The sequence below is a fragment of the Lepisosteus platostomus genome, unplaced genomic scaffold (genome assembly GCF_059453375.1).
Source record: "Lepisosteus platostomus isolate fLepPlt1 unplaced genomic scaffold, fLepPlt1.hap1 Scaffold_59_H1, whole genome shotgun sequence".
In the NCBI taxonomy this organism is placed as follows: Eukaryota; Metazoa; Chordata; class Actinopteri; order Semionotiformes; family Lepisosteidae; genus Lepisosteus; species Lepisosteus platostomus.
The window spans coordinates 29505-51820 of record NW_028291675.1 but is presented as its reverse complement, the minus strand read 5'-3'; the positions used below and the strand labels follow the sequence as shown (position 1 = coordinate 51820).

At 44.5% G+C, this 22316-nt stretch overlaps 5 non-coding genes across 5 annotated transcripts; 2 read left to right on the top strand and 3 right to left on the bottom strand.

Moving 5' to 3' along the window:
• Positions 1-40: 40 nt before the first annotated feature.
• trnai-aau (transfer RNA isoleucine (anticodon AAU)) lies at positions 41-114 on the top strand. Its single transcript has one exon. It is a non-coding gene; the product is annotated as a tRNA-Ile (tRNA).
• A 9147-nt stretch (positions 115-9261) lies between these two features.
• trnat-agu (transfer RNA threonine (anticodon AGU)) lies at positions 9262-9335 on the top strand. Its single transcript has one exon. It is a non-coding gene; the product is annotated as a tRNA-Thr (tRNA).
• A 2193-nt stretch (positions 9336-11528) lies between these two features.
• On the bottom strand, positions 11529-11610 carry trnas-cga (transfer RNA serine (anticodon CGA)). Its single transcript has one exon. It is a non-coding gene; the product is annotated as a tRNA-Ser (tRNA).
• Positions 11611-14746: 3136 nt separating this feature from the next.
• On the bottom strand, positions 14747-14863 carry LOC148632726 (U5 spliceosomal RNA). Its single transcript, XR_015934223.1, has one exon. It is a non-coding gene; the product is annotated as a U5 spliceosomal RNA (small nuclear RNA).
• A 5468-nt stretch (positions 14864-20331) lies between these two features.
• Positions 20332-20450, bottom strand: LOC148632725 (5S ribosomal RNA). Its single transcript, XR_015934199.1, has one exon. It is a non-coding gene; the product is annotated as a 5S ribosomal RNA (ribosomal RNA).
• Between the last annotated feature and the right edge of the window lie 1866 nt (positions 20451-22316).

The following is a 22316-nucleotide window of genomic DNA, read 5'->3' as shown; positions in this document are numbered from 1 at the left end:
AGTTCGATTTTTTGCAGCACAGAGAGGAGCACTGCTGTGAGGCCGGTTAGCTCAGTTGGTTCGAGCGTGGTGCTAATAACGCCAAGGTCACGGGTTCGAACCCCGTACTGGCTAGCTCCTTTTCTCCTCTCTTAACAAAGCTGTTAGGTTCCTTTCCGTGGTGAGAGGGGTTGTCATGCAACGCTGCCACATAGTGCCGACAGACAAGAGTGTTGCGGGAGAAGAGAAAAGTGTTTGAAGATTTAAGAGTGTTTTAGGTGGAGCCAAAATCAAGTGTCACAAATACAAGTGGGAGGATTTCCAATGTTTAATATGGTAAAAATAAGCGGAAGTTATCTGCCGGTCCAGCACAGTCTGCCATGCTTTTGTCATATACTGTAAAGTGGTGTCGAACTGGGTGTCGAACTGGAGCCTCACCATTTGCATATGTGATCATGCAAGCCAGGACAAAGTTGCTCGTAGCTACTTGTGGATTCAAATACTCTATCGAGTGCTTTGATGAGTTTTTGCAATTTGATTGTCGTCCTGTCAGCCTGTTTCTGTTTTTTTTTTTTCAATCTAGTGATGGAAAGTAAGAGGGAAATGATGGAGCAATCAATAACCGCTCCGGAAAAATGGCAGAAAGAAATGGTCCGTCACTAAGGACATTTGTGAAGCAGAGGAGTGACATCACCACAAAGGCGACTTATTCTGCTGATCGTTTTGGTGAATAATGATTGAGGCGCGTTAAGAGAAAGGTAGCTGCGTCAGCATGCTTAGGCTGCAAAGGATCAAGCAAAGGTTTACTCCATGCTGAAAAGAGAAGAAAAGAAGCACAACGTTTCGACTGTGGAGCCTTCTGCGCCATCTTCTTTAGCGGTGATGATGTTTACATTGGAAAAACGGAGACATGAGTCCCTGGGTGGGCTTGAACCACCAACCTTTCGGTTAACAGCTAACCGATTGCGCCACAGAGACTGACGGCCGCTTGTGCTCCCTACATTTGCAGGTTTATGGTCAAAGAAAACAATCACTTGCGCTTCTTGCAGCCGGCAATCTTTTTCCACTGGCAACCAAGAAATGGATTTCATCTTTCACAAGCTGTATGGATTTCTTCAAAAACAAGTTATTCCAGAAAGGAAATGAATTCTTGCATTAAACTGAACCAAGCTGTACATGTTTGTCTGAAATGATACATTCGGCACAACAAGACACGGAGAGAGGCACCGCTGGTATTCAGACCCAGGATCGCCTGCTTACTAGGCGGGCACTTTAAGCCACTAGGGAACAGCGCCAGCGGAGCACCGCTCTTTTACAGACACTTGGACACATCTGCGTTCGGTGTGCACTTAACCTGCTCTCTGAGCCCGTTGCCTCCGTCCCATTTAATAGCAGAACTGACGCCAAGAGAAATGATGAGAAATGGCATTTATCGGGCACTTTTCATGTCCAAGGAGCTCAATGCCCTTGACACCTCCCATTCTTTGGCGACACCATTTTTTCTTTTGTTTAATTTCTATACTTATTGATAGAATAAAAACGATATGTCATGTACTGTAAGGGAAATGTCTCTTTTTTTTTCAATGGGGAAAGCTAGCACCAGCAAATGTTGTGTTTAGAAGAAGTGATTTAACATGACACGTGACCTAATTTACCGGAGCAAAAGCTCACCCAGCAAGCCCTGCTTTACTTCTACAGGAGAAAAGTACTGTAGAGTCTGCAAGATGTTCAGCTGGGTAGCTACGTCAGCATGCCTCGGCTGCAAAGGAACAAGCAATAGGTTTATTGCATGCTGAAAAGAGAAGAACGGAAACACAGCGTTTCGGCCGTGAGGTCTTCTCACAGCTGAAGAAGCCTCACACCTGTAAAAGGCTCCATGGTTTTCTTTCTTCTCTTTTCAACATGGAATACACCTATTGTCTGCAAGATGTGACAATTTCACGGTGTTTTGGAAGAAAACCTTTTTTCTTTGAATTCAAAATCAATCAGAATTTCAGCACAACACACCAACACTTTTTCTGTTTTAAGGAGATGATATTTTAAACCTGATAAAAATAGTAGGAAACACAAGTTTCTTGCTGTGAAAATTAGAAAAGCATCTACCACAACCCGTAAATTAGCACGCAAGTGCGGGCTAGTTAACACAGAACTGTATGGAGATCATCTCCAGCTCCGAGCTCAATTGCAATGAAAAAACATGCAGAACAGAACTGGAGAGCAGCTGAATTTGTGCTCAGTAGGGTGGGGAGGACTCAGCATTGCTATTGTTCTAATTGGCATGAACTGCAGGGGATCTGAATCAGAACACGTCAGTTAGTTCGATCATTGCGTCAATATGTAGGCCACGTTAATATAGAATTATTACAATATATTGTCTGTCTCATCTTTGTATATTTCATGTTAGTTTTTAAGAACGACATTGGTGCTAATATATACATATATAGCATATAAGGAACACGTAAAAGTTTAGTCCATGCTGAAAAGATAAGAAAACCGCCACAACGTTTCATCTTGGAATAAATCTTTACTTGTTGTTTTTCAGCCTACCCATTCTGACCTAACTCCTCCCTTGAAATTGCCAAACAGATAAGGGTACGTAACGGCTCATGCGATGCTCAGTTGCAATTTGTCCCAAAAAAACAAGAACAGCAGCTGAGGGTTTGAGTTTGAACATGCACTGTATTTAAGCAGCTTTTATTTCCATTGATAAATGCTAGATATTCCTTCAGAGATTCTCCAGGTGAGTAAGTGATTCCTGTTTCTGTTTCTATTTCTGTTTCATATATATATACAGTATATATACAGTATTGTACTATTATTATATAATTCGTTACACTGTGGCTGTGTTGTGTGTTAAGCTGCTGTTGCACTGCAATTTCCCTCACGGGATCAATAAAGTATCTATCTATAAGAAGACATTACCAACAACGACCACAAGATGGAGATATTGTCTAGACATTACCAACAACGACCACAAGATGGAGATATTGTCCAAAGAGGCAAGAAGGGCAAAGCCGCGATAAGGTAAAATCATTTTTTGTAAGAGATTGCTGTCAGAATGCACATCCGTATCCCAAACAGAATCTCTAGTAAAATATGATCATTTGTGAAACAGGCAAATGAGTGTCTGCTACAATATGATTGCTACAGGTGCAGCCATTCAAAATGCGCGGGCGTACGCTGTACGCAGTCTACCACAAGTTACCGGTAAATACCGCGAGTTACCGGTAAATACCGCTAGCAAAATAATAGTATCCGGAATTTCCGCAAGGTGGAGCTAATAAAGCTCAACTTCTCATGTTTGAGCTGTAGCCATCAAAGTCTTTAATGAAGATATTACTAATAGTATTAATAAGAAATGACCTTGGACAAGCTGTAAACTCAAAGTATTGCCCTGGTCCACATTATTTTTTTCATTGACCGTCTTTGTAAAAGTAACACCACAGCATTTCGCAATCACGCATTTTTTTCCAATCATGCAAAGTACAGTAATTTTTGAGAATCGATTCACCATGCCTTTCACATGCTCATAAAAGAGGTTGATTTAGGAACATAAACATATTACCGTATGCAAACTGTACTGTATACAGTTTGTATATGTATATGTATATTTAATGTCTTAACTGTGCCCGTTTAAGTATTGAATATTTATATGGAATTTTACCACTGAAGGGAAATCTTAGTGCCTGAGCATAAAAAGAATAGGAGCATACTGCAACGCGTGTGAAGGCCATAAACGATATTAATTTTGGAACATAAACATACAGTATATGGCTGGTCTCGGTACTTTAAAGAAAACATACACGAAACATGGTTTCATTATGACCAGAATCGGTCTTGAGATATTTTTAACTTGATTTACAGTATTTGAGAGGTATGTCTTGACACCGATTCTACGTAAATACTCCTAACGTATATGTTTCTAGGTTTATATTATGCATTTCATACGGTCAAATTGCTTTTGAGCAACTGATAGGAAGCGCGAAACGGTATGCCCAGGGCGTTTTAGTTTTCGTTTTGTTTTAATGCAGTGCAGTGGATTGATTAGAGATATCAAGTACATACAAGTCATTTTTTAAATGTTGTAGTTCGTCTTGTAAAAATCTTACGAGTACATCATCTGTCAACAATTACACAGGTTCTGTTTCCATATTGCGGTTTTTGGTTACTTAATATATACACGTTGTGAATATATGATTTGGGCAAACAGAGCCGCAAAGAAGTACATTATGGGTTGTTGTTGTTTTTTTGCAGTTTTATCTAAAATAAGCGATGCTTAAACCTTTGTCTGATTCTTGTGAAACTATCCACACGACAGTTACCTAGGAGTTGACTTCAGTGATGTCACTGATGGGATGTTTCTAAAAATCCATCCTCTGCAAAACATCTTCTCTAGTTGTTCTGCATATGTATTCGCTAATGAAGCTGTGTGTTCTGAGCCTGGTTCTCTACATTTCTGTATGAACCAGCTTAGAGGGCTAAAGACAGCTTGTGTTTAAATTGAGTGTAAGGTAATTTATGCTTCTAAAGTCATGGTCAGCATTTATTATTGTACTGTGCTGTAAACTTCTTCTGTGCCTAATTACATTATTTTATAGTCGATAATGTTTCTGTAGTGCTTTTTCAGCCCTCAGTATGTGTCTGCGCTGGTGGTGCTGTGGGTTAGGTTCCTGACTCCTATGTCACATGGTCTGTGGTTGAATCTCATGGAACTATGACTTTAATTTTTAACAAACATTTCTTTGAAAAAATGAAACATTTCCCTTGGTCAGAGATTAAATAAAACCTCACTCGCATCAAAACAAATTTATATTTCTAAATATCACAACATGATCGAATTTACGTCTTTTTAATAACAATGAATAGTCACCTATGCGTTACAAAATAAACATTTATATTGATTTGAATCGCGTTTTGATTTAAATCGTAAACGCGTGTTTAAATATATGTGTTTAAAGGCGATATACTGTATAAAAGCGCTGATTCTTATGGAATGTGTTCGGCCGGGGATTCAAAAAAATTATTTTTTTTAATCGCGTATCTAAGGAAAATTGCAGTATAACTTTGTTCATGCACAAACAGTGGCATGTTACATTATAATTTGGGTGTCTCCTCTTGCCAGAAAGCTCTAAATTGCATTTTGAGTGCGGTTTTTGACTTTTTCTAAATTGCAACCCATAAATAAAGCTGATACAGTTTAGACTTACTGTATTCTAAACTGTATTACAACATCACATTGGACAATGCAACGTAAATTGCAAAAATGCACTTGGAATCTGTCCAAGCCCTACTACGAAAATTATTTAAACTGCGACACTTATCATTCATCTTTAAATAAACTTTATTTTATATAGCGTTTTAAGCAAATAGGTAATTAGATTGCTCATAAACCTAATCGCTTTTTCTACATAAACACAGCGTGATTGCTCTCTGAAAATGCTTTTTTCTTTATATTTAGGCTCGGATTTCAACTATAGATCGTATTATTATACACTTTCTTGGAAAAATGTCTTTTATGTAAACCATGTTTGCTATTAATTCATTTAGGGCTAAAATACGTTCATTGTCTTCCAATCGAGTCGAGTTGACATTGGAAGCTTGCCACGCCGGGACTGTTACACCAACGCATTAGCATGTTGAAGCGATTTCATTGAGGAGGCCATCTACTAGTTAACACTGTACTTCCTACTTTGAAAATACCTGTGAAATTGGTTTAATTCGTCACAGCCAACACTCCGGCAGAGAGGGGGTTTGTACTCGTTAATGTCTGATGACATACAAGTGGAAAGATTACAGATTTTAATCGTCTTTTTTCTGAACCAGGGAAAATCTGATCATGTTTCTCTATAACAATAATAAAAAACTTTATTTTCAATTATTTTACATATCCCGCTTGCACATCGCATGACTTTAATAAATCTATTCTTTATTAATACTAAATAAATAATACTAAAAATACTACAGCAAAGAGGTCACTTGATTTTTGGAATAATTCCAAATAGCACAATGATCCACTGGCATCCCTGAAGTCTGTTTAGTGCATAATCTTCCAAATACAATCACTAAGCAATTATAAGAATTATACCATCCTATTTCTTTGTGATGTCCTGTAAAAACTAAACCTATTTTTATAAGGCTTTTACTCAAAAGATTTCCAAACACACAAAGCATTTGTGAAGTACTATAGTATTTCTAAAGGTTACTGGTACAACATCAATCATTAAAGCTTAACAATAAAGTTTAGATTGCTGATTATGGACTAACTACATTAACTAACTGCAATGCAACAGTATACATTTTACAAGAATATCTGGTTGAATTCTTGCATTTGTAGCCAATTTAATGCGAGAGAAATAAGCCAATTTAATTATTTCACAAAAAATAATGTAATATAAAATGGATGTTTTTAACTTTATTGTAGTATTTTAGAAACTAATATGTCTTCAAAAATGGTTGTTTTTCACTCCTAGGAATGAAAGCTGTTGTTATATAATGTTTATTTTCAAATTTTGAAAAATCAAAGGATTCTAGCTTTCTCCCCTTGCAGGCATCGGACACAGAGAACCTCATGGTTTTCCTAAAAATCATTTTTTATGTTCCCTGGTGTTCCAAACTTAGTTTTAATCAATTTTAATTTGTTATTATGTTAAAAACAGGGTAATACATATCTAATTAGACTATAAATAATGTCATATTGTCTGCTATAAAACTGATGTTTTCAACTCTATTGTAGAGATTCTAGAATCAACTAATAGAGAATTGAAATAAAAAAAGAGCATAAGAAAACATTACCAACAACGACCACAAGATGGAGATATTGTCTAGACATTACCAACAACGACCACAAGATGGAGATATTGTCCAAAGAGGCAAGAAGGGCAAAGCCGCGATAAGGTAAAATCATTTTTTGAAAGAGATTGCTGTCAGAATGCACAACTGAATACCAAACAGAATCTCTAGTCAAATATGATCATTTGTGAAACAGGCAAATGAGTCTCTCAGATGCCCATTGCTCATTTTCAGACACATTTATGCAATACTTTCACCATGCGTTGAACAATAGGGATTAAAGATACCAGAGGTAAGGTTTAAAAGTGATTCTGAGGTGCAACACATCAGCGATACAGCTAGGCATCTGAAATGCGGGGTTTGAGAGCCCTTCAGGGAACACCGTACCCTAAAGGTACCAGAAGTCCACTAGTATAAGCATTAAGTCACTGTCACCCCTGTTACAATGTGATTGCTACATATCTTCATTTCTTTGGTTTTTAAGGAGTAAGAGTGCAGGGGGTCTAAATCTGTGATCCAGTGTGTTGAAGTATTTCACAACACTACCTGTAGCCCGTCTGGAAATAAATCCTCATTCTGATTATTGACCTGGGCATGTACCAATTAATCACTGAGCATATATATATATATCACTGTGTTGAAGCTAGAGACCTGTATGTAATATTATGGTGCTAAAATGTCATTTTCACATATATTAATGTAATAAATGATTGCTTATGCTTAATAAACAAATCTAATTAAAATAAAAGCTTAAGTTTTGTATTTGTCTTGTACCATAGAACATGATTTTCTTTGTATTTCAAGCCCACAAAGTGTCCAAATGATGCACGACATGATATAAGGAAGATTATCACATGCATATCGGTATTATCTTTCTCATGAAAATGCATTCCTTTTATTACCTTTTAATTTTTAAAATGAACTCAAGTTGTGTATAATGTAATAATTTAAGTAGAATAGAATCTAATAATATAATGATCCAGTGTGTTGCACTACTTCACTGCTTCACTGTTCTATGCCGTCTGGAAATAAATCCTCAGACTGCTTACTGCCCTGGGCTTGTACCAATAAATTACAGGAGCACATCTATATATCACTGCGTTGAAGCAGGAGACACACAATCACTGCAAACACATCCTAAATACAGTGTTCCAGCACCTTTGACCTCATCCAGAACGTATCATTTCTTGAAAGGGATTGCTGTCCGAATGCACATCTGAATCCCAAACAGAATCTCTAGTAAAATACGATCATTTGTGAAACAGGCAAATGACTGTCTCAGGGGCCCATTCCTCATTATCAAGACACATGTATGCAGTACGTACACCATGCATTGAGCAATAGGGATTAAAGAGACCACAGGTAAGGTTAGAAGTCATTCTGACTATATTCTAAAATATTGGACTCATATTCTTATGATGGCAGACATGATGCTGCGTTTAAAACCGGGGTTAATGGACATTATATGACTGTCAATTCTGTTTTGTTTTGGAGACTCTTGGCTGCCTATATGGTACAGTGCAGCGTGAAGGAAACATTTTCCAAAACTGTGTCAGCTCAAAAGTTGTAAGAGAAACTCTCCAGCTGCTTTAACTCTCTTCATTTTTGTCTATTAATTGCCTGTCGGCACTATGTGGCAGCATTGCATGACAACCCATCTCACCACGGAAAGGAACCTAACAGCTTTGGTAAGAGAGGAGAAAAGGACCTGGCCAGTAAGGGGCTCGAACCCGCGACTTTGGCGTTATTAGCACCATGCTCAAACCAACTGAGCTAACCGGCCTCATGACAGTGGTCCTCTCTGTGCAGCGCCTTTTACTTCCATTGACAAATGATAGCGATTCGAAGAGAGATCCTTCAGACCAGCAAGAAAACCCACGGCTATTTCGGTTTTCTATCTAGGCAACGTTGGTGTCTGCAATAGCATACATGAAAGCGTGATGCAATTTCTGTGGCTACATTTGTTGCACGTCATGCACAGTAAGAGTGTTTCTAACACCAAATAAAAAGTCAACAATTAGCGATCACGCCTTCTCCTCAGTTAACCCACTGAAACCCTTGCTGTTAACAGTTCTTTACTGCGTGCTTTAAGAGCACCTACATAATGTGTCAGTTCTTTCAGCTTTATTCATTAGGTTTTCAAAGGCATAAGTAGAGCACCAGAGGCGCGAACGTAAGATGTGTGGTTGTGGATGTGTGTACTCGAGGGTCATTTTCCTGTTCCACATGCGATTTCAACATTTTCCTTGGGAGATGTCAAGCCAGCAAGCCACTGGTTCAGTGGCCATTGTGGAGTTCAGTGGCCCTGTTGTACACAGAATGCACATTGAGCTCCTTGGACATGAAAAGTTCCAGATAAAAGCCATTTGTCATCCTTTCTCTTGGTGTCGATGTTGCTATTGTATGTAAAGGTGGCAACAGGCGGAGCACACACCGAATGCAGATGTGTCTGAGTGGTGTGTCCAAGTGGCTGCAAAACGACAGCACTCCCAGGGCGCCGTGGCTTAGTTGGTTAAAGCGCCTGTCTAGTAAACAGGAGATCCTGGGTCCGAATCCCAGCGGTGCCTTTTTTGTTCTGTGTTCTCGAACAGAACTGGTCATTATGGACAACCGCCTACAGCTAGACTTAATTAAATGCAAGTATTCATTTCCTGTCTTTAACGCGACTTGTTTTTCTTAAAATGGATGCAACTTGCAAAACATGAAATACAAACCTTGCTAATCAGTGCTAGCGGCTGGCAAAAAAAAAAGAAGTCAGCAATGTTTTTTTACTTTAACCTTAACCCTGCTAATGGAGAAGAGTTAAACGACCGAGTCTATGCAGCTTAAACGGTGCGCACGTCGGGTTCTTAGCCGAAAGGGTGGTAAATCACGCTCACCCCAGTCCTTAATCTTTTAAAGAGGATACAAAATTGAACCTAGTCACCACATCACATACATCCTGTTCAATGATAAAAAGGTAACATCTATCCTTGCTCCAGAGTAAATCTCACGTTGAGGGCATCTTTTTTTTCACTTTACCGTGAATCGGGCTCGGCTGCACAGAGGAGAGAGCAGAGCAATGAGGTCACGGGGACAGGGGAGTCACATGCTGGCGGTTTGAATACGCGGAAGATCACTGAGGGATCCACAGTATATGGACCCTCCGTGCGCCATCAGTCCGCACTCTGGACTCTGAATCCTGCCATCCGAGTTAAGATCTCGGCGGAACCTGAGGCGCAGTTCCTTCTTAAAACGTAATCTGGTGAGCATTTCTAGAATCGTACTTGTATAGATGCAGCCTTTAATGTGTTGCTAGGTTAAAATTGATGACTTCTTGTATTTCAGTAGGTAACTGCCCTCTTGATTTCGGATTCAATTTCTTTATTACAGGGGCGCTTTTATGAAGACAGAGTCATGTTCAGGTACTTTGCTTGATGGAGGAAGCTCATTTCGGACTCTGTGATCTGCTCACCTGGAAAGGTCTGCTGTACTACTAAAAGAGAGAAGTAGAGTCTGGAAGAAGGGACAATTTTATGATGCTTTGGAAGGTAGGTTTTTTTTTCTTTGAAATCGAAATGAATCAGAATATCAGTGCAAAAGACAAACTCTTGGTTTGGTTTAAAGAGATATGGTTTTAAAACAGACAAAATGTAGAAAACAGGTGTTTCTCACTTTTGGAAAAGAATGGACCGGGGGTAATAGTTTACTAGTTGCAGTGCTGAGCTCACCGGGTTGCAGTCCTGTAATGTCACACAAACGCAATAGATAACGCGTTTGACTACGAATCAGGAGATTGTAAGTTTGACTCCTGCCTGGCTCGGGTCGTTTTTAAACGCATCGGGCTACTCCCCTAAGTAGTCTGTGCTACTTACTGCATTGTAATCGTACTCAGTAAGAGATTTCCTTCATGTAAATGAACTGCACCTGACAGCTTTAGAAAATCACCTGGGCTCAGTACGGTGCTGAGAGCTCAGCGTTGCTGTTGTTCTAATTAGCACGCACTGCATCGGCTGTGAACCCGAACTTTTCAATTATTCCGATCATTAAGTCAACACGTAGTCCACATGAAAGGTAGAAATATTCTCTTGTCTGTCTCTTGTTTGTATAGAACTGAATGTCCCTGACAATGTACTGTTAGTTTTAATTGAAGAACGGCATTTGTGTTCAAATATACCAGACAAGTTTATGTAACTGCTCATGCGACACTCAGTTGTAATTAGTCAAGAAATAAAGTCGAACAACAGCTGCGGGTTTAATTCTGAACGTATGAGATTGCAGCGCCTTTTACTTCCATTGACAAATGATAGAGATTCGAAGAGAGATCCTTCAGACCAGCAAGCAAACCCACGGCTATTTCGGTTTTCTATCTAGGCAACGTTGGTGTCTGCAATAGCATACATGAAAGCGTGATGCAATTTCTGTGGCTACATTTGTTGCACGTCATGCACAGTAAGAGTGTTTCTAACACCAAATAAAAAGTCAACAATTAGCGATCACGCCTTCTCCTCAGTTAACCCACTGAAACCCTTGCTGTTAACAGTTCTTTACTGCGTGCTTTACGAGCACCTATATATTGTGTCGGTTCTTTCAGTTTTATTCATTAGGTTTTCAAAGGCATAAGTACAACACCAGAGGTGCGAACGCAAGATGTGTGGTTATCTGAAGAACTCATTTCCATGGCAGCGGGGCCAAGCGATTTAGCGTTTTTATAGTACCAGGAAAGGAGAAGCGGCACTTCGCCTTTGCCGCGCAGGCATAAGGAGACGTGCGGCAGACGCCATAGTCGGCAGGATTCAAACCTGCGCGGGGAGTCCCCAACGGATTTCGAGTCCATCGCCTTAACCACTCGGCCACAACTACAGCGAGTTCGCCATCGCCGCATTCCTCCTTTAATCTAACACGGAGTGCGACGTGGCTGCGGAAACCTTTTCAAAGTCGCTCTCCGTTAAAAAAAAATAAATACCTTTGACAAAATACGTGCCGGCAGACAGACACGCCTCAGAGGGTTTAAGGCTGGCTTCACGTTCAAATGATAAAGTCTCCCCGTCCGGATGTCAAAATGCAGTTTTGGCAGACAAAAAAAACAGCAACAAACCACAAATGTGGATAAGGATTTTACAAGCTGCACCACACTGCACTTTCAAAAGCATTTACATTCCTGTTAGACACAGGAATTGCCTTTGATTTGCGTGCTTACAAACGCCATGGAAAACGAAACAAAACTAAAGCCCTCAGCTCTTGCACTTGATTATAATGCCATTACGTGTCGAAGCAGGAATTTACGTCATCCTACTACTGCAACACGGGGAATAGAGGGAAATTAGCACACGCTACGAATCGTCTCAATCACTCCCTAGAGTCGTAAGGCGCATTGAAGGGTGCACCCCCATCATTAATCGTTGTGCCTCTGTGAAAGGAAAGCTCTTGAGCAGTCTTTGAAACAGCTCGGATGAAACACTTGATTGCTTCCATGTGCATCTGGAGTCCATTTCTTATTTTCACTTCACGCCGCCCAAAGCATTTCTAAAACAGGAGATTCGCATTTGGGAATGCGCCCTGCCCTACAAATAAAACAGGTCTACGGGTCTGAAACCTGCTCCACGGAAAACAGCTCTGTTGCACATTTGATCAAAGGGAGAGTCGCTGTTCTTACTTTTTGATGACATAACACCCAAAGGGGCTTCTTTGGAGCTGTATTCCAACCAGCATCCTAAAGTTTCTTGGCGGTATCCTTTACAGTCCTCTGTTCGGTCGACAAGGACAGAAGGGGGCAGCTTTCCTCACACATACAGTGCAATGTACTGTACTGTTCCCGTTCATTGAATTCGCAGTTCTGCATCAGACCTCTAACTCGTTACATTAGCTTGGATTTAAGCCACGAAGCAGGCTTCTACTGTATAAACGTCTAGAGGAATCACAAACTATTTGAGAGGCCATCATCCCAGGGGGAACTGACAAAGTCTATCCCTAAACACCTAGTGCAGTCTCTCGAGAGACTGTCAAAAATCGCTTTCTCCGTTTGCGTTGCAAGTAAGTGAAAACGCGGTATCAACCCAGAGCCACTTGGCAGCACGGGCATGTAAATACTGTTACTGTCACTGCTCGATACCGACGTTAGCCTACTATACCATGTTCAGCCACCACTAGAAAATGTACGGCTCTAGTACCGGAGCAAAGAACAGGAGGGCCAACACCGAACGGGCACAAGTGTCAGACAAGGAGAGCGACAAGGATGGGACTCGACCCCATGTGTGCAGCGCACAATAGATTAGCAGTCCATCGCCTTAACCACTCGGCCACCTCGTCAACAAAACTGGGCTGTCCTGACATGGGTTGGCGCACTCCAGTTGATCTTTTTCTTTTTTTTCCCTCATACTCGAGGGTCATTTTCCTGTTCCACATGCGATTTCAACATTTTCCTTGGGAGATGTCAAGCCAGCAAGCCACTACTGTGGTTCAGTGGCCAGTGTGGAGTTCAGTGGCCCTGTTGTACACAGAAAGCACATTGAGCTCCTTGGACATGAAAAGTTCCAGATAAAAGCCATTTGTCATCCTTTCTCTTGGTGTCGATGTTGCTATTGTATGTAAAGGTGGCAACTTGCTCAGCGAGCAGGCGGAGCACACACCGAATGCAGATGTGTCTGAGTGGTGTGTCCAAGTGGCTGCAAAAAGACAGCACTCCCAGGGCGCCGTGGCTTAGTTGGTTAAAGCGCCTGTTTAGTAAACAAGAGATCCTGGGTCTGAATCCCAGTGGTGCCTTTTTTTGTTCTGTGTTCTCGAACAGAACTGGTCATTATGGACAACCACATACGTCTAGACTTAATTAAATGCAAGTATTCATTTCCTGTCTTGAACGACTTGTTTTTCTTAAAATGGATGCAACTTGCAAAATATGAAATACTAACCTCGCTAATCAGCGCTCGCAGCTGGCAAAAAAAAAAGAAGTCAGCAATGTTTTTTTCTTTAACCTTAAGCCTGCTAATGGAGAAGAACCTAGTCGCCATATCACATACATCCATTTCAACGATAAGAAGGTAACAACTATCCTCACTCCAGTGTAAATCTCACGTTGAGGGCATATTTTTTTCCACTTTACCATGAGTCGGGCACAGCTGCACAGAGGCGAGAGCAGAGCAATGAGGTCACGGGGACAGGGGAGTCACACGCTGGCGGTTTGAACACGCGGAAGATCACTGAGGGATCCACAGTATGTGGACCCTCCGTGCGCCATCATTCCACACTCCAGACTCTGAATCCTGCCATCCGAGTTAAGATCTCGGCGGAACCTGAGGCGCAGTTCTTTCTTAAAACGTAATCTGGTGAGCATTTCTAGAATCGTACTTGTATAGATGCAGCCTTTAATGTGTTGCTAGGTTAAAATTTATGACTTCTTGAACTTCAGTAGGCAACTGCCCTCTTGATTTCGGATTTAATTTCTTTATTAAAGGGGCGCTTTTATGATGACAGAGTCATGTTCAGGTACTTTGCTTGATGGAGGAAGCTCATTTCGGACTCTGTGATCTGCTCACCTGGAAAGGTCTGCTGTACTACTACAAGAGAGAAGTAGAGTCTGGAGGAAGGGACAATTTTATGATGCTTTGGAAGGTAATGTTTTTTTTTCTTTGAAATCGAAATGAATCAGAATATCAGTGCAAAAGACAAACTCTTGGTTTGGTTTAAAGAGATATGATTTTAAAACAGACAAAATGTAGAAAACAGGTGTTTCTCACTTTTGGAAAAGAATGGACCGGGGGTAATATTTTACTAGTTGCAGTGCTAAGCTCACTGGGTTACAGTCCTGCAATGTCACACCAGGGTCAGTGGTGCAATGGATAATGTGTCTGACTATGGATTAGGAGTTTGGAGGTTTGACTCCTGCCTGGCGCTGGTTGTTTTTAAACACATCAGCCTACTCCCTAAGTAGCCTGTGCTACTTACTGCATTGTAAGAGCGATTGTGAGCGGTTTTGTTTTCTCTCTTTGACCAGCCCAGCTGCGCCCCACCCGAAGGCAGGGAAGCACAAAAATTGTATGGAACTCATTCATGCTCCTCTCTATGGAAATCTTTAGTAAAAGGCAAAAGATTTGTACGAGATGAAGAGAAACCAGAGTGCGTGGCTGGACAGCTGCAGGAGCCCAGGCCGCCTTCAAGCCCTCTGCCCTGCCGGTCGTGGTTGGCAATGCACCTGGCCTTACAAACGAGCCAGTGGGGCCCGTTCAGCTCCGGGCTCATCGCCTGCGGCTCTCGGCTTACCTGGCAGGGGAGATACCTTGATCAGCCTGTAGTTGGTGTAGTTGGATTGTTTTCTTGTTTTCTGGAAGCAGTGTTTGTTTTGCAGTTTGAGATGGCAACCTTTGGATCCCGCAAGAATGCTGTACGTTTTGAGCTTTTGGATGACCTCTTCATGGATCGTATGCAGTTAGGCAGAAAAGTGTTACAGAAGGAACTTGGCTTTGAACCTCGGCACTTGGATTTCATCTTCGCTCTCCCAGGTCAGAAAGCATTTGAGGTTGTTTTTGCTACCTATTCTCTGTTTGAACAATGTGTGGATGTGTTTGAGGCAAAAAGAGGGAAAGTTCCTGCCCTTGAGAAGATCAACTTGCAGCCTCTGACACAGAGAGAGAGGAAAACGGTGCATGTTGTTATGTTCTCGGAAATGGCAAAGACGGAGGACATTCACACCTGGCTTAAGCAGTACTGCACAGTCCACCATGGAACTGAGGTTAGAGATGTTGACGGTATAAAAACAGGAGCAAGGAAATTCGAGGTTCGCTTGCTACCGGACAATGTAAATGGAGGCTTAAGGCACCTGCCCTCTACAATCCGGCTGGGCGCCTGCAATGGCTATGTTTTTTATGTGGGACAACCAAAGGTGTGTCGGCGCTGTGGTGCTGTGGGACACCTGGCATCATCCTACACTGTGAAATGCTGCAAGACCTGTGGCAAACAGGGATATTTAGCCTCTGACTGTTCAATGCTGCCAAAGTGCAATTTATGTGGCTCGGAAGGACACGTTTTTAAGAACTGCCCTCACGCCTACGCCAATAAACTCAAAATGAGAAAGGATGAGGCAGTGCTTGTTTCAGCCAAACCGGCCCGAAAAGCCAAAGCAAACAACAAGTCAAACAAAGAACCCTTGTTGAACAAAGAGTCTCAGCCTCCAGCCAGGATCAGTCCTGCTGTGGCTCCAGGGCCGGTGGAAGAGAAATCCACTACGCTCCCACAACCGCAGACTGCACCAGACAAGCACGAGGGTTTGAAAACCCCAGAGAACAGCGAGGACCCCTCCCCCACTCCTGCTCCTCAGAACGAGGGCCATTGTGGGGCCCCCACCGGTGGAGCGGGTCCAGCGACGATACCCAGGATTCAGCGGAGCTGCTTTTCTCAGACTCTGCAAGTGCTACAGATGCCCTCCTCTCCTCCATCCAGTCCGTCACGGAGGATCTGCAACAGCTGGTGGGTGAGGGGGAAGAGGAGACTGGTGCATCGGCTGCACCCCTTTCCCCTCAGTGCTCCCAGGAGCTGGACTTGAGGAAAAGGAAAAATGACTCTGTTTTCTCCCCGAGCGAGGAGGAAGGAGAGCATGGCGATGGGGACAGCTGGAACCCCTCCACCCCTCCTTCTACCCCCTTCCTTGAAATGGACTCCGTGAACGCTTTTACTGCTGCCACCCTGATGAAGGCTCATTCAGAGGATGGCTGGCAGGAAATTGGTAAGAAGAAAAAGAAAAAGAAGAAGGTAACAGGTGAGACCGAAGAGAAATGTGTTTTGTAAAGACTGGTTCCACTTTCTTATGTAATATGGCTCTAAACATAATTTCTCTTAACACCAGAGGTATCAATGACAGAGTTAAATGCCAGTGTGTCTTTGATTACCTCCAGCAGAGAGAGGGAGATGTGTTGATGTTGCAGGAGTGTGCTTTAGCCTATCAAGAGAGGTATAAAAGCTTTGAAGATAGGTGGGATAAAGGGCCTTCTGTTTGGTCAGGGGACAATAACAACAGAGCCTCTGGCGTGGCCATTCTTTTCAAAGGATGGGCTTTCAAATTGAAAAGTATTCAGAGGGTCATAGATGGCAGGTTGCTGTGTGTGGATGTGGAATGGGGGACCGTTAACCTGCGGCTAATCAATGTGTATTGTCCTACTGACGTGGGAGGAAGGGTGGAGCTACTCAAGGCACTCTCTCCCCTATTGTTAAGTAGCACAGACGTGACAGTGGGAGGGGATTTTAATTGTATCTTAGAGCACACAGACAGGCAGTCTAGCTCTCCGATAAAATTGGATTCCAGCTCACTGGCCCTGCAAAACTTAGTTCAAGACTTTAAACTCTCAGACACATATAGATGTATATATCCCACAACAGCAGGATATACATGGTCAGGGAGGAATAGCAGCTCCAGAATTGACTATTGCTTTGTCTCAGAGAGAGTGAAAGTTGTTGGGGTCACTCTTCAGCCTGTCTTCTTCTCAGATCATCAGGCTTTAGGGTGTAGAGTGGAACTCCAGGGCGGGACTGTCTTTGGCCCAGGCCTCTGGAAACTCAACACAAAGCTGCTAGAGAACGAGGGGGTAGTATCCCGCTACAAGGAGAAACTATCACAGTGGCTGTCCTTGCAGTGTCTGTACGGGTCAGTAGGAGAGTGGTGGGAGGAGGTGAAGATGAGGACAAAGGCCTTTTTCATGGCTGAGAGAAGGAAGGCTGCTGCCAGACGGAGAGGAGTGCTAGCCAGGAAACAGAGGCAGCTGCAGCGTCTCTACACAATGCTGCACAGTGGCTTCGATGTGCTCGAGGATATCACCCTTTTAAAAAAGGACATCCGGAGCATAGCCGAAGAAAGTAGTCGAGGAGTGCTGTTAAGAAGCAGAGTGCAGTTCTTGGAAGAAAATGAGAAGTGTACTCGCCTCTTTTTCAGGAAAGTGGTAGGCTCCAAGTCTGTCATGGAAAGTGTTGTTGAGGAGGGACGAGAGAGAACAGAGCCGAGTGCTATCCTCTCCTGCAGCGAGGCCTTCTACTCAAGACTGTACAGCTCTACAGAGGTAAAGGATGAAGAAATTCATTTTTTTACCTCAAAGCTAGAAAACGTTTTGAGTGAAGAAGATAGGGAAGTACTTGAGAGGGATTTGACAGTAGAAGAGCTGAGATAGGCTATGGAGAGCTTACAGAAGGGGAAAACTTTGGGTGCTGACGGGCTGCCTAAAGAATTTTATTGCACCTTTTGGGATCTGCTTCAGGATCCGCTACTGCTCCTATTCGAGGAAAGCTATAAGACAGAATTGCTGCCTGACTCCTTAAGAGAAGGCACTATCTCTCTCTTGTTTAAGAAAGGAGCAAAGAATGACATAAAGAACTGGAGACCCCTCAGCCTCTTAGGCGTGGACGCTAAGATCCTGCGCCTACAAAATGTAGTGGCCTCACTGGTAGGGAAAGAACGGACTTGTGGGATAGCAGGACGCCTGATGAGCTACAACCTGGCCTTGTTGAGGGATGTCTGTCTGTACTCAGAGGATCGCTCCCTCCCTCTGTGCATTTTAGGTGTAGACCTAGAAAAGGCCTTTGACCACCTAAACCGGCAGTACTTAACATCGGTACTTGAGCACATGAAGTTTGGCCCCATCATGAGAAAGTGGATTAACCTGCTGTACACAGGTAGCAACAGCAGAGTAATGGTTAATGGCAATAGATCACGCCCCTTTGAAGTCTGTTCAGGGGTGAGGCAGGGCTGCCCATTAGCCCCCTTGTTATTCGTTTTGGCTATGGAGCCCTTAGCCTGTGCCTTGCGCCAGGATCAGGCCATTAATGGGATACCAGTGCCTGGAAGTGGGGGAGGAGAGGTAAAGACATCTCTATACATGGATGACGTCACCCTGCTCCTCTCTGACAATGCCTCAATTAGCAGAGCTCTGCAGTGCTGTGATCGTTTCTCTTTGGCTTCCTCCGCAAAAATTAACAAATCTAAGAGTGAGATTTTTTATCAGAACTGGAGGGAGCCAATAGAAGGACATGATCTCAGGCTGCAAGAGAAGAGAATTAAGGTCCTGGGGGTGTATTTTGGAGAAGAGATGGGAACAGTAAATTGGCAGAACAAATTGCCAATCTTAAACAAAAAACTGATGCAATGGAAGGACCGAGACCTCACCATGACAGGAAAGGTGCTGGTCATCAAAGCCGAGCTCTTGTCTGTCTTGAATTTTCTGGCTTCTACCTTCCCAATCCCACACCGTGTTGCGGCGGTGCTGAGGAGATTGATGTTTCAATTTCTATGGGGTGGGAAGCAGGAAAGACTCAGAAGGGAAATAATGTACAGGCCGCTACCCTCAGGGGGGAAGTCTGTCCCAGATATTGCTACGAAGCTGCTGTGCATTTTCCTGGCCTCTGTGCTGAGAGGCTTTGCAACAGCACCTGCAGCGCGTACCTGGACTTATTTTTCCAGGCTCTGGGTAGGTAGGGAGGTGTTCAGAGTGTGGGGTGTCAGACCCAAGCTGGACGTCCCACTCTCTGACACATGCCCTGCAATTTATGGGACAGTTAAAAGTTTTCTAAGATCTCACCCAATTGGCCATATTCCCTTCCGAGATGTCAGGGTCCAAAAACTGGAAGATTTCGTTGCACCCCAGAATAATAGGCAGACCCCTGTGGGCATTTTAACATCAGCCCAAACAAGGAAGGTGTGGAAACACACATCCTCTAAGTTTCTGTGCAACATTCACAGAGATTTAGCCTGGAGTGTCGTCCACCAGTGCTTACCTGTACGAACTTTCTTGTACCGTAGGGGCCTCGCTGCGTTAGGGTGGGCTGCGGCGAGGAGGAGACTGTGACCCATCTCCTGTGGTCCTGTTTTTTTGCTAAGGCCTTCTGGGCACAGTTTGAAGATTGGTTGCAGGCTCTCTCGCCCCAATTTACCCTGACCGCTGCTTTCGTCATATACGGCATCTCTCCTGTCAAACTTCCTCCTGACGTGTTTGACAGGATCTGGGCCGTGGTGAACAGTGGGAAAGACGCCCTGTGGAGAGTGAGGAACATGGGGCTGTTCAAAGGCATCGAGGTCCCAGTCAAGGCAGCAGGTAGCCTGGCCCTGTTCATCACCCGAGAGAACTATTACCTCAGAGATCTGTGGAGAGAAGGGAGGGAGGAAGCAGAAAATCTGTGGGAAATAGAGAGCATAGGTCAATATCTCAAGAGACTGTGAAAAACATTATCATGTTTAAGTAAAGAATGTGATTTGCACCAGAAAAAAATAAATTGTTACTATGTAACTGTTACCGTGTCAAAATGTAATGAGATGTGATCATATATACTGTTTTAAGTATGTATATTAATGTAAAGCTTTCTGATTTGTGATGTCCTGTATTTTATTGTGAAAAGAAAATAAAGTTCTTAAAAATCGAAAAATCGAAATCGATTTAGAGGCAGCTTCGATATTCGTTTTACAGACGGGTTTTTTTTCTTTGAATATGGGTCACACACATGCCACAGCAACAAAACATCTTTAGAGATGAGGCTATAGATCACCTTTCCATCCTGCAGGTTTTCCTCCCAAAGCCTACGGCACCAACGGCGACCCCTGCTGGCCGGGAGAGCAAAAGCTTACAGCACCTGGTATTCCCAGGCAGTCTCCCATCCAAGTACTAACCAGGCCCAACGCTGCTTAGCTTCCGAGATCAGACGAGATCGGGCGTGTTCAGGGTGGTGTGGCCATAAGCGAAAGCCCCGGCGCCTGACTCGCTACTTGAAGCTGTGTGTGGCGGGGGTTCCGTGCCCCCCGAGCGGGACTGAAGGATCGTTCGTGTGCAACTCTTTGGAAAGGAGCTGCTTTCCAAATCGCATTGCGTGCCTGGATGTTGGCGAATGCGCTCCCTTGTGTTGGCTCGTCCCGCACTGGAGGAGGACAAACAATCTGCACGGAGGAGCACCAGGCAAGTCTTCACCAGACAAAAACCTCCAGTGCACAGCACTCTGGAAACATTTCGGGGCTTTCGCATGTTTATTTCAGCACGTAAAGCGCACCGGTCCAACACGTCGGCCGGGCGCGCGGCGCCTCCGCCCCCTTGTGGCCTTGCGGCGTCAGAGCAAGAGGCTCCTTCTCGCTGCCCTTCCGCTGTGTTGCAGGACCCGGAGCGCGCACTTTGTGGGGGGCAGGGGACCGCGTTCGCGCTCTGCCCCCGGTCTCTTGCGCGAGTACTAAATCTCACGGACAGGGGGGCCTCGTCATTGATTGTTACAGGTGAGACGGGGATTAGGAGGAGACCCCGACTGATGGGTAAAGGGGAGCACTAACACCAGAGGGACACCCCCGGCGTCTCTTTTTGAGAGACGCCCTGGGGTTTCCTAATGGCCAAGGAGGGTCGGGACCTCGGTTTGACCTCTGTTTGTGCAGCAGAGTGTCGCCATCAGGAGGCTGGGGCGTAAAAGAGCCACACAGCCCGCAGGGTGAGTGCTCCCTACTGGTCCCAGGCACACCTCTTGCAGGAGCAGCAGCAACCGGAGCTTTTCCGGGGTGGAATCTCCCATCCGGGTGCCGGCCAGGCTCACACCTGCTGGGCTGCCCCGGGGGTGAGCCCAGTCGAGAGTCGCAGGGCCAGATCTAGTCACCGGGGAGAAACGATACAAGTGAAGGATTGCTCGGCTCTCGGCACTTGAAAAGACCGACAAATGTCTCGTTCCCGCCGGAGCTGAAGGAGCTGCTTTCCAAATCGCATTGCGTGCCTGGATGTTGGCGAATGCGCTCCCTTGTGTTGGCTCGTCCCGCACTGGAGGAGGACAAACAATCTGCACGGAGGAGCACCAGGCAAGTCTTCACCAGACAAAAACCTCCAGTGCACAGCACTCTGGAAACATTTCGGGGCTGTCACGTGTTTATTTCAGCACGTAAAGCGCACCGGTCCAACACGTCGGCCGGGCGCGCGGCGCCTCCGCCCCCTTGTGGCCTTGCGGCGTCAGAGCAAGAGGCTCCTTCTCGCTGCCCTTCCGCTGTGTTGCAGGGCCCCGAGAGGGAACCCGGAGCGCGCAATTTGTGGGGGGCGGGGGACTGCGTTTGCGCTCTGCCCCCGGTCTCTTGCGCGAGTACTAAATCTCACGGACAGGGGGGCCTCGTCATTGATTGTTACAGGTGAGACGGGGATTAGGAGGAGACCCCGACTGATGGGTAAAGGAGAGCACTAACACCAGAGGGACACCCCCGGCGTCTCTTTTTGAGAGACGCCCTGGGGTTTCCTAATGGCCAAGGAGGGTCGGGACCTCGGTTTGACGCCTCCCCCGAAGGACGGCGCCTGTTTGTGCAGCAGAGTGTCGCCATCAGGAGGCTGGGGCGTAAGAGAGCCACACAGCTCGCAGGGTGAGCGCTCCCTGCTGGTCCCAGTCACATCTCTTGCAGGAGCAGCAGCAACCGGAGCTTTTCTGGGGGGGAATCTCCCATCCGGGTGCCGGCCAGGCTCACACCTGCTGGGCTGCCCCGGGTTGAGCCAAGTCGAGAGTCGCAGGGCCAGATCTAGTCACCGGGGAGAAACGATACAAGTGAAGGATTGCTTGGCTCTCGGCACTTGAAAAGACCGACAAATGTCTCGTTCCCG